The sequence below is a fragment of the Hippopotamus amphibius genome, chromosome 1, assembly GCF_030028045.1.
Source record: "Hippopotamus amphibius kiboko isolate mHipAmp2 chromosome 1, mHipAmp2.hap2, whole genome shotgun sequence".
In the NCBI taxonomy this organism is placed as follows: Eukaryota; Metazoa; Chordata; class Mammalia; order Artiodactyla; family Hippopotamidae; genus Hippopotamus; species Hippopotamus amphibius.
In genome coordinates, this window is record NC_080186.1 from 40310060 (window position 1) to 40323237 (window position 13178).

Sequence of the window (13178 nt, forward strand, 5' to 3'; positions counted from 1 at the left end):
CCCAGGGGCCCTGGCCCCCCATCACCCTACAGCCTTGTCACTCAGCAGGCCCCACTCAGACCCCACACTTCAGACCCCAAGCTGGACGTCTTAATATGCTGAGAAACCACTGAGCTTTTTCAGTCCCTCATTCACTTACCTCCCCCCCCCATCCATTTATCCAATTTTGAGCCCCTGTTATATGCTAGGCACTCTTCCAGTCTTTGCTCTTGTGACACCTCACTTTAGGACAATATCCAAATAAACACGTCAGCATGGGAGAAAAATAAAGCAGCAGAAGAAGACGAGAAAGTGCCCTGGGGTGGGGCGCACTGTGCGTGCTCTTCCAGGTGGTGGTCGAGGACAGTCCTTCCGCTGAGGGAGATGGAGCAAAGATCTGAAGGAAGAAGAGGCAGCCACGCGGATGTCTGCAGGGAGATGGGTCCAGGACCTCAGACCTTACCTCCCCCATTCTCTCTGCTTGTAACTCCCTAGGCCCCTCCTGGGGCCCAGCTTGCACCTGAGGATCGGCTCAGCAGTCGCCTCCTCTAGAACACCAAGGACAATCAACCATCCCTTCTTTTATGCCCCTGCAGGACTCCACACGGCTTCAGGCCAAGCTCTGTAACACGGAGGCGCTCCAGTTTTCTCTCTACTCATCTCCTCATTCACTCATTCATTCATTCATTTCTTGCACAAAAACGGCTTGAGTAGCCTCCAGGGGCCAGGCCCTACGCCAGGGCTTGGGATACATCTGTCACTGCCCGCGCAGGGCCCAGGAGCTCCCAGGAGGCAGAGAGGGCCTCTGCTGCCTCACCTCATCATCCCCGTGCTAGCACAGCACCTGGCCCAAATGGCTTTGCTGAGTATTTGTTGAGTGAATAAACATTTGAGATCATTTTATTGAAATACTTCAGGGTAAATTTGGAGACAGGCATTCCTCTACTCAAGAGTGATTTAATAACCACAAAAGTCCTTAACACAGTGGGGAGGAGAAAAGAAGGTGTGCATGTCCCTTATTGCTGCAGGTAAAATAAATGGCATTTTTAATAAAGTGTCCCCATACAGCATATAGAATGTGGCCACACGATGAAATAAATATCTGGTGAAATTATGCATTGCAAAGAAGACTTTTTCTGGTCTTTTGGTTATTAAATTTAATCACTTTTGATCTGTGCCCCTACTCTTCTTCCTAGAGGCAGGTACGCTTTTGATTAAAACGTGGGCCCCAGAGCACTTTCACAGGGGAAGGTTGAGCTACGTCCCCAGAGGAACTGCAGTGGAGCAAGCGAACGGGATGATGGGGCCAAGGCAACCCCCACAGTTTGCTTCTCGCTTGACGGACGTGTTTATCCCCAGACAGAGTGCACGCAGTCACGAGCGTATGGAAATCTTGCAATTAAGGCAAAGTCTGATTAGACACTGCATATTCAAAATACAAAGGGACCTCTGAGTGGCAGCCACTCTGGTTGGCTCCGACACGCGATTATCTCACCCTAGTCCCTGCCTCAGCCACCAGTCGGCTGACTTATGGGAGGGGGTAGGGGATGCATCTTGTGGCCATACGTGGATTCTCTGGGGACAGTTCTGCCTTCGTGGACCGTGGAGACACCTAGCTCCTTGGAGAAGAGCACAGGTTTGGGGATTGTCCGGACTGGAGTTGGAAATGTGACTTGGCCCATGATTACCACCCGAGCCTCAGCATCTCGTAGAGCGATGGAAGGATCAAGTAAGGGTTTTGTGGGGACGCAGTTCAGAGAGGCTGTTTACCACACTGGGTCACTTACATGGCCTTTGCCCCAGGCAGGACCATGCTGGTGAGAGGATGCCTTCCCTGGAATCAGAGGTGAGAGCCTGGCAGGCATGGGCTCTTACTATTACATCCTTCACCCTTCACCCTTCATCCACAGGACCCCAGACAGGCTTCTTCTCAACCTTTCTCTCCTTAGGTACCTGCCACGGCTCTAAGCAATCAACTTGATGTGTCCACATGGGGTGCACACTGGGAATGAGCTGTTTCCCCTCAGCCCAAACAGTCCTTGTGAGCACAGGCGGCCTGCGGGTCTGGGAGAGGGCACTGCTGGCAAGCCTTGCTAGATCCAGAGCTCTGGCCCTGGGCCAGCAGTGCTCCTTGGGGTCAAGAGAGGAATCAGAGACTGTCCTTGACCTCAAGGAAGTCACAGTCTACTCAGGAAGACAGACAGGAAAAGAACACAGACGTGTGTGGCATCAATTTCCATTCCTACAACATTTTCAGTTGAAAATGCCTTCGATTGATCCCTCATTGAATCCTCCCAAGAGGCTGTGAGGGGGCAGTTAATGCCACAGGACTCTGAGCTTCAGGCCAGCTCTGCACTCCAGGTACACGGAAGAGGAGGTGTGTGTCACAAACCCCACTCCCGTCGCCCTGCCAGGTGGGACGTATGGAACCTTTTTGCTTTCTGTGTTTCTCTTTCCATGTCTTGTTTGTTTTAAATAGTTAAAACATTACAGAAGCCTCTTTTGTGCTCTTCCCCATCCCCCACCCCTGATAAGCTGGGCTGTATCCTTCCTGCCCAAGTTTTTAGACTCCGATTGCACATCTGTCTGTCCATAAACAACCTATAGTATCCTTTTGCATGTTTTAGGATTTTATTTGCCTAGTCTCAAACTCCAAGTTTCATCCCACCACTTGCTTTTTTGACGACACATTATGCTTTTGAGATTTATTTATGTGATACATGGAGATCTGGTCCATTTCTTGCTGTATGGTATTTCACTGTACAATGAAAGCACAGATGTGTGCGGCGCGTGTGTGGTGCACGCGTGCACACGTGCATAATCATCCCGCTGTTGGACATCTGTAATCGCTCCTTCTGTCACCCCATGCTGCTTTACACGGAGACCTTGCACGTGAAGGTGAACCTTGAACACTGCCAGCCTCCAACCAGGGGAGGAGGAAAGCTCCTCTTTGTCACACAGTGCAGGGTCTGGTACCCGGCTGGCTCTGTCAGTGCTGATTACTAGAAGGCACTGGTGCTGTGATGAAAGAATAGTGGACTTGGTCTCAGAAGGACCTGTATTTGAATCTTGACCCTGTCACTTATCAGCTGCGTGATCCTGTGCAAAAACTGTAACCTTTCTGGGCGGCAGCATCCTTACCAGGAGAAACAGACAGTAACACCAGCTCCCAAATGTTCTTGTTGTGATGATTAAATATATGAAGCTTCAGCGGGGATCCTGACTACAGGAGGAGCTCGGAAGAAAGCTCCCAGGCAGAGGAAAGGGCATGGGAGACGCTTAGGTAGACTCCTGTCAGCTGCCCTTCTCACTCTGAACAAGGAAGTCTGGGTCAAACGCTCAATTTTAAAAACAAAAGAGAAAAGAAAAGCATGGAAGAGAAAGAAAGAAAACAAGCCACCCTAGAATCATAATTTGAAACCCGAGAAGCTACCTCCAGATCTGGCTGGGCTTCTGTTCCATCTGTGCCTTTGACTGGCCGACACTGGAAATCTGGGGACAGTGTCCTTGGCCTTGGACCAGGATTCGTGAAGAGCAGCCCCACCCTGCAAAGGCCACCTGCCCTCCTGGGCCCTGTGGAAAGCAGCACCAGGCTGGGTTACAAAGCGTTCAATCTCTTCCTCCCCCCAAAGAGACTAAAGCCATGAAGCTTTTTGCTTAAATGGCCTATAACCATCTCCCAAAGCTCCTTAGTTCAGAAAAGTGTACGAGTCAGCAAAATGAAAATAATTTAAAGAGCCATTGGGAAAAACTCCAGTCTCCCTCCTGCCCGCACTGACAGCCTCTCAGTAGCGACGTGCATTTTTCACATTCAGGGCCAGGGGCTTCCCCCTAGTTTCAGGAAAGGGTGTATCACAGAGCAAGATCTGCTGCCTCACAGGAGGGAGAAGCAGGGGGGCAGGAGCACTGCAGGGATCTACCTCCCCACCTGGAGTGCTTCGTGGTTTCCAAACCCTGCTCTGGCCATGACGATGCTGCCAGGCCATGGCAGCTTCAGAGGCTGGTGGAGCAGGGACAGTCACACCTGTATTTATAACCAGGGACACTGAGGCTCATAGAAAGGAAATGCCAGGCCCACCCTCAGCCAGGCAAGAGGGATGCTCCTGGCTGAGTGTGCAGCCCTCCCTGCTTCTATCACACTGAGAGCAAGGGCGGTACCTGTTAATGAGTACCTACTATGTGCTTGCCGTGTGCACTGCACTTTATGCAATAGCCGTAAAATGTTGACACCTATTTTGTTCCACAGCTGATAAATCTGAGGACCCAGAGGTTGAGTAACTTGGCCAAAGTCATGCTACTGAAAAGTTGCATAGGAAAGGTTCAAACCTGCAGTCTCATTTCATACCCACACTGTTTCCACGGCAGCAAGGAAGTACGTAGGGAAGACGTGACACAGAGACAAGTACAACCCTGCAATCTGCCCCTCACTCTCCTGACACATTTCAACTCTGCGTCTGCCGCCCCGCCATGGGCGGAGTCCCCACAAGGGCCTGCACAGAGCAAGTCCAGGGCATGGGAGCTGCATGCAGGCTCAGCTGCTGCGCACTCCCCATCTGGACAGCTGCAGGACGCTGCTCACAGCCTGGCTTCTGAGGAGGAAGGAGAGTGGGCACCTGCCCCTCACCGTCTCTCACCCGGGTTATTCTGAAAACCTCCTTGGCTCTTCTCTCTCCCTCCAGACTGATCCTTCAGCAACTGTCCTTGGCCCTCAGAGTCTAGCACCTCAGCCTGGGACCAAGGCCCTCCCAGGATATCCTACCCCTACCCACCTCTCCAGCCTCCTCCCCCAATCCCAACTTCACCTCCACTCCTTGAAACACCTACCTTCTTCCACTTCTTGCCCCTTGTTCACAATGACAACAGACATTTACAGAGTGCTCACTATGTGTCAGGTACAGTTCTAAATGTTTTATAGAAATTAACTTAATGCTCATAGGAAATGAGCCCTCCACTTTATAGAGGAGGGAACTGAAGCCCAAACCAATGAAATGACTTGCCCAAGGTCACAGAGCTGGGAGATCCCCGGATTAGACCCAGGCAGTGTAAGGTCAGATTCCTCAAACTTAACCTCTGCCAAATCCTTTCCTCCTTTCTTGACCTGGTGACAGTCTATCCTGGGGGAAAAAGACCAGGAAGGTCTCATGACACCCTCTGAAGGACTTTCTTCATCCCTCAAGTTCTTAAACCCCCAGGCAGATAGAACTGCTTCGGTCCCTGATTTCCCATGTCTGTGGTCTTCAGGGGCCAGGATTCTAGGCAGTGCTCCATTTCATCACTACCAGGCTCTGTGCTGGGCCCGGGACTCAGAGATGAACACACAGTGGCCCTGCCTTGGAGGGCTCACAGTGAGAAAGATGGGCACACAAGGACAATACAGGGTGACAAGGCCAACAGAGGGCATGAGAGGTGCCACAGAGCAGGGGGTGGCATCCCCACCCAGGCTGGGGAGGGAGCACTGCACACCTCCTGGAGGAAAGAGAAGGAGAAGGTCACAGAGCAGAGGCAGTGGGGAATGTTCATAAAGAAGAAACAGATTGTGTCCACGAGTGATCTAAGCACATACTGATCTAGCACAGAGCATGGTCGTGAAGAAGCCAGGCATTGGAGCCACTCAGACTTCCATGCCAGTCCTGGCTCCTCCTGGTCATGGTGGTGCCATCTTGGGCCAGTTACTCAACCTCCGTAAGTCACTTTCCTCATCTGTGAAATGCGGATGGTCATAGTATCTGCTTCACAGGGTCGGGTGAGAAATAGAATAATGAGAGGGCTTAATGCATAGTAAGCACTCAATAAATACTAGTTAATTAAACAAATATTGTCCATATCTATATCTCTTGTACCTAGCACACAGTAGGGGCTCCTCAAAGGGGTATGGAGATGAATTTACACAGTCCTGTCCTCATTTTGCTGACAGCCTCAGGGAAAGAGACAACTAAATAGACATTATAACATGATGCTCTGAGCATTAAGATGCTGGGAAGATTGGGACTGGCAGGGAAGGAAGGGAGAAGACTTGGAAAACTATAGAAGGGAGAGAGTCCTTCTAGAAAGAGGTGGAAATCGGTCCTTAGAGGAACTATTTGAGCTGAATCTTCAAGCCAGGAGAGGATAGTTTTTCTATAGTTAACAACCCAGGCACGAATGAATTCCCATCCTGGAATAAAAGTGAGGCTCCAGGTAGACAGGACAGATTTAATGTCCCATACTTCTCACACTCCTTGTATAACTCCATTCTCACGGCAGGGGCCGTGGGAAGGGCTTCCTACCCCGTACTGATCTCAGCTTCTCCATGAAGCCTCCCCCGGTTCTCCACTTGTCTCCTCCACACACTCAATCTGCCTCCTGCTCTACTTTTTCCTTTTTCTCATGGCACGTATCACCTTCTACAATTTTCTTATTTATTACTTTTACCATTTATCTTCCTACCCCTCTCATTCCACTCCCACTAGAGTGTAAGGTCTTTATGTTGCCTTCACTGATAACATCTCAGGCATTTAGACTAGTGACTGACACTTAGTAGACACTTAGATATTTGTGAAGTGACTGAATGATTCCATAATTACTCATGGGGGAATTTCTGGACACAGATGTTGGTGAGGTTGGGACACTGAATCTCTCTCCCTGTTAGCTAATGAAATGGAAACATGTCCAGGGTACCAGATTGGATATGGCCAAAAGAGTGCCTCCTGGAATGGTGGAAAGAGCAGAGGGTTTAGACTCACACTTGAGGTGTGACTCCCTGGTTGGGCTCGACCAGCAGTGCCTGTCAGAGTGCTGGGCGCAGACTAGATACTCAACACATTTAAGATGAATGGGGGGAGAGATGGACCATCAGACAAATCATCTCCTCAAGGCCATTCTTATTCTCATCCTCGTGGCGTAAGCTCAAATGTTATTTCTTAGAGGTCTTCCCTGATCACATCTAGATGGAGGAGTCCTAGTTACAAGAGTAATCCAGTTCAGGGAAGGTAACTGGTAAAGAAATTACCAACTGGGGCCTTTAGTGGAGGACCATATGGTTCTTTTCTTTTCACTGACCTAACCATTATTATTGATAACTTGGTGAAGATACAGAAGATCATAATTATACACTATAAAACTTGGAGGAAGAATATAACATAGAATAAAATTCCATAAGGATCTCAAACACGCAAACATATGCATTGACAATTCACACAGGAAGAAGCTGAAAAAGTACTTTTGTAGAGAAAGCTAATTTGCCAAACTTCTTTAAAATTTCCAAATACGGGTTAAGCTGTGAGGAGAGGGCACACGCATGTCCACCTTGCTTGAGACATGGCTTAACCTTTTTGAGAGCAATACAACAAACAGAGATACAACAGCAACATGGAAAAGGCTATAAAAGTGTTCTTGCTCTTTAACCCAATTAGCTCACTCCTGGGACTTTCAGAAACAAACAACTATAAACGATCATGACAGCATTATCTCTAACAGCAAGAAACTAGACAACAAGATGCTCAGTGAGGAGATAAGGTAATCATGGCCCAGTGCCGGGAATGACATTGAAATGGTAGCTACACAAACCAGGCAGCAGAGGGGGAAACGTTTGCCATGTGAGGTTAAATGAACAAGGCAGGATCACGGGAGGCTGGCCAACTGCCATGAACAAAGAGGTGCTGCGCTGGACAGACAGGAGGGGCTCCCAGGAGTGAACATGGAGTTGGGCTTGGTTCCGGGGATTATGGCTGGATTTTCTTTTTTGGCTTTGGCTTTCCTCAAATTTTGTTTTGTATTTTAAACACAAATGGAAAAGAAGATCTCAACCAGCTGGAATGTTGGGCCGAAACCAATAAGATGAAATGGAACCGGGATGCATGCAAAATCCTGTATTTCGTTTAAGAAATATACTTAAGAACACACAATTGAGGTGAAGGGGGGTATAAATAACTGCGAAAGTGAATAATGGAAGGAAAAAGGGAACAAAAACAACCACATTTACTGCAGCCCAGAACCGGGGTAGTGGGGTTGTAGGTCTGGCACAGCGGCAGGCCAGAGTGGCTACCGTAACAACCGCATAATGGACAAGGTGACTGGGGCTAGGAGCTTTAGGCACTTGTCCAATTTCCTTTAGTCTAATAAATAATGAAGTCAGGATTGAATTTGGGGTGTGTTTCTCTGTCATCAGAATCTATGCACTTGCTCTCACAACACAGTGAACTAAAGGGATAAGTATTGTACTAGCCAAAAAAGGGGGCAGGGCAGTGTCTGGTGACCATAAGCTCAACACAAGACAATTCTATCACTAAGGATGCTAATTTAAGGTTAGGCCACACTAATAGAGACATGCCATCCAGGACCAAGAGGCGACAACCTGCTCTAGTTAGTACGGGTCAGACCTTTCCTAAAGCAGCATCCAGTCCTGAACCCCACCTTTTAGTGGCATATCCATAAGAGCAACCAGGATGGTCAGAGTTGTTAGGATTAGGGCACTAAGAGATACTGAATGCCTAGGCGCTTTACTCACGTTACTTATACAGCTCTCTATATAACCCTGCGAGACAGGTATTGTATTCCCATTTTTAAAATGAGAAAAGTAAAGCCCAGAGAGATTGAGAACTTCTTCAAGGTCACATACTAGTAATGGCAGTCAGGATTTGAACACAAGGCTGTCTCAATCCAGAGTCCTCACTCTTTCCTGCGCTGCCTCCCCAACGTGAGAAATGGCAGAACAGAATCTGAGCTGTTTATTAATATTAGTCCATGAAGAGACAAGATAGCCACCTTCAACTCTGCAAAGGGCTATGAGCAGAAGCATTCTGCATGACTTCAGAGGAGATAATTTGTGTGACCTCAGCAGTCTCAGGGAAGTAGATTTTTAGCTCAACAGAAGAACTTCTTAGGGATGGAAGTAATTGGATGGACTCTTGGATGGGAAGATGAATTCTCCATGCCTGGAAGAATTCCAGCATGGTCTGGTAAGGCATTTGCTTTCAGTGGAGAGCAGATCTGGGTGGAGGACCCTGAAGTTCACTTTTGACCCTTAGGTTCCATGAGCCTATGAAGCTGCTTGGCAGAAACTGATTAATCCCTTCAACAGAAGCGATGAAAAAACCTGTTGGTATGTCTATTTGCAGATATAAAAGTAAAAATATGCCCAAGGTAAACACACCAGTCCAGAGAACACTATATACAGAAAATGAAATGAATTCTGCTGGAAATGCTTACAGATCAAGCTTTTATTTTGTGTAAACAAGAAAGCAAACTCTGGAGAGATGTACAGTCTCAGAAATAATCAAAGAAAATATAATGAGGTATCAATTCTCATCTGTTAGGTTGGCAAAATAATGTAAACTATTGTCACGCCTATCATATGTATCAAGAATGATAAAACTGTTACTCTTTTTGACCCAGGTAAAACGAACCTAAGAAACCGATAGCAAATATGAAGGGAAAAAAACTGCATACAAAAATCTTCATAGATGTTTTATTTGTAAGCAACCTAAAAATTCAAGGAAGGGCAATGGGGCCAGCTGGCTGGCGGGTGGGTGAGGGGAGCTGGAAGGTGGGGAGTGGGCCTAGTTGGCGCGCACAAGAGAAAAGCCCATGAGTGCTGAGTGCTGTGGGATGAGCACAGGGGGTCTGGGTGGCTAAAGGCAGGTTTGAAAGCCAAGGTCGCCGCGTAAGAGGTCAAAGCAGGTCAGAGACAGGATAAGCGCACACACAAGTGAGGACTGAGCGGGTGTGGGGAGAGGAGAGAGGAACCCCAACATTAATACCGGTGGCCGTTTACCCACTCTCACTGGGGCACCTTAATTACGTCCGCAGTCCTCCTAACAACCCCCAAACTAGATACTATTTTCTCTAGTTTACAGATGAAGAAGCCAGTATTCAGAAAGCTGAAGTAACTCACCTCAAGTGAGGCAGTAGGTGCTAGAGTTGCGACCGGACCTCAAATGCACTGACCTTCTAAAACTCAAGCTCGTTCCAGCACCGTGCTGGACCCAAGTGTGCAGAGAGGCCTTCTGTGAACTGGCAGCCCTGCAGGTTAGCCCCACCGCTAACCAGGTGGTTTACCCAGCGACAGCCTGATGTCCACCCACTGGGTGGATGTTCAGACTGATGGCTATGAATTTCATGGAGCAGCAGGGAAACGTGTTAAACAGAAAGGGAAGGATGCAAACCCGATCACACGCTATGACCTTGGGTATGTGAAATACACACTTATGCTCTTGAACGAAGGCCTAGAAGAGACACACCACAACGCTTGCAGCTGTGCAATTTGGAATGTTTCCCCTCTTCCCCCCTATTTTTCTATAAAGTGGTTTTCATTTCTTTATAATTACCAAAAAAAATCATAATTTAGAAATGCATATAAGAAACCCGTGGGCACAAATACAATCACTCTCCTCAGCTAGAAAATAAAAACAAGCCACATCTTTCTGTTTGGTCTGGCAACAGGGAACTTGTGGCCAGGGCTTCTGAAGACAGGGCCCAAACCTCATCATTTCAGGCTCTGCCAGTTCAGGACTGGCTGTCCTGTGCTCCACAACTCACTGGGCTGTCACAGGAAGCAAAAGAAAGAATCTAAGTGTAAAGATGAGGGGAAAATCATTGGCGCCTCCACTGAAAGTCACCTTCTGCATCATGTCCAACTAAACAGCACTCGGTGAACATGAAAGAGTAACTCTAAATAAGGTATGAGGGCAGATCCTCAGTTATTTAAGGGGAAATTTATTCTCAGTTTCAAATATCATCAGGCACTTTAGAAGGAGCAGGTCTTTTTACTTAGGAAAACTTCTTGTTCCTTTGTTCAAGCAGGACTTCTAATGATGTCTACTAGACTGCTGTTATTCAAAACTGGCACTTGTGTTAAAAAACATGTTTCCAGCTCTATCCCTACTGAATCCAGCTCTCTAAACTGAAGCCCAGGAATCTGTGTTTTAAGTACATCAGCAAATTCTTAAGAGGGGCAAGTGTGGGAAACTCCCTACTATACAAAATGAACTTGAGTCATGTGTATATATTTGAATGTAATAAAACTATGGATCCTCATAAATGATATTATTATTCCCCATCCCTCCAAATGGCTTGAATTTATGAGACTGACTTCCATTGACTGATTCCTTAACTTGGGACTCTCCTAAATATGCCCTGAGGTTACACAGCTAGATTCTCAGCACAGACCATAATATTCCTCTCAGCTTTCAGGGGAGGAGGTAAAAGGGCAGATTTTGCACAGACCTGGATTCTGACTCAACTCCACCTCTGGGACCTTGGCCAAGAAGTTACTTAACTTTTTTTGAGCCCACTTTCTCATTTGTCTGGGTATAACAGTCACAGGGCACCAGGTACACAACAGGTGCTCAACAAGTCTCAGTCTAACTATGGTATAAAAACACCTGCCCTGCCCCTGTCCCGATTCCCCATCAGGAACAGCTCTTAGGTCCTTCCTCGCCACATCCACTTTTGACTTTATTCTGCCTTACAAGCTAAGGATAACTAACATCTGCATGGCTCTTTGAGACTTCCTGAGCTCTTTGCCCAGATATCACCTGGATCACTTGCCACAACAACCCTGACTTAGGGATCATTATCTCCTCTTTAGAATAAATGAGCTCCAGAATGGTCAAGTGACCTTCCCAGAAGTGGTAAAGTCACAATTTGAACTCAGTTCCCATAATCTTTCACAGCTCTGTTCTGTCCCTAATGAATGTGTTATACATTATGGAAGATACTTTCGCATGTCATAGCATTTTTAAACATTTTCATGACTATTTTCCCTCCAACCTAAAAGCACCTATAAAGCAGGTATCATATTAGTCTTTGCAGGGAAATGCACGGAACCTCTGGGTGTTTGAATCTTTGCCATGCTTAGGGAGGAAAGGGGATGAGCTCAAGTACGATGCATACTTCTCCCAGCCTCTCATGCCTTTCACACTACTCATGCCCAAGCTGCTCTTCTGCTATTAAAATTCACACATCTTAATAACAAGAATTTATTGAATACTAGTAAGTGTCACAAACTTTACTTATCCAGTGAATTAACTTATGTTAAACACTTAGAAAAGTCCTGGCACACATTAAGTATCTGTTATTGTTGTTATTATTATTTAATTATCCACACAGCCCGTGAGGTATGCATTATTTTCCTCATTGTACTGGTAAGGACTCTGAGAAGTTAAATGATTGGTCCAAGATCACACTGCTAGTCTATGGAGAGCTGGGAAAATGCCATAAAAGGAAAGTCATACTCATACGTCCTACTAGGAAGCATATTTCAGATTACGATGAATTATTTTATGTACTAAAATGAAATCCCTCAAAGAGGTAGCCACCTCTACTACTCACCCTAATGACCCCGAGCTTTTGCTTATAGACCACCAATGATCTAATGGTTTAGTGGATAAACCACCAGAGAAACCAGAGACCAAAGTTTTCCAACCAATGCCTAAAAGCCATAACCAGAAATGAAGAAAATAATGACAGCCAACATTTATTGAGCCCTATATACACACACACACACGTGCATATATATGTGTGTGTGTGTATATATATATATACGTGTGTATGTGTGTGTATACACATATATAAAATTCTTAAAGCAACTCTGCAAAGTAGATATTATCTCCATTTTACAGAATAGAAAATGGAAACTCAGGTTATGTTAAATAAGCCCAAAGCAAGCAGTGGAGCCAGGTTTGGAGCCCAAACTCCTGAGCCCCAAACCCTTGCCATTTCTAACCTGCTGTGCTGAACTCACAGGCATCACAAAGTGTAAATCAATAGGAAGACTAAATGTGGTTTGCTTGATCGTGTACCAGGCACTTGAGAGATGCAGTCACTGAATGAGATAAAAATTACACAACTTGAAAGATCATTTGAGATACAAGATAGGATGAACTAACCGACACCAGGTGACATTGCCCTGACTTCCTGACAGTAACCCCAAACCACATCTAACATTGTCACCCCCTGACACTCCTTTACAAAGATTGACTCAAATTATCAGGAAAGCTGAATCTCAGATCACCTTGAGTGACAGGTGACTGATCCTAGATCTGTCCTTCGAGGTAAGAGAAAGTAATCTGCTTCAAGACAGCTCTTCAGATCTGTAGACAGTAACCACATCCCTTACGAATTTTCTCTCCTTCAGCCTGAAAATTCTGCCCCCTCAAAGTACACTGGTCACCTCCACTGTACACTTAATATCCATCCTTAAATAAATGAGGATTATGATT

The 13178-nt window shown here is 46.5% G+C and overlaps 1 protein-coding gene across 1 annotated transcript in view; it reads right to left on the reverse strand.

Annotated features, from left to right (window-relative positions):
- The window catches only part of AGBL4 (AGBL carboxypeptidase 4), a 1220133-nt gene that overhangs the window by 178655 nt on the left and 1028300 nt on the right, over positions 1–13178 (reverse strand). The gene's annotated exons all lie outside the window — the stretch shown is intronic.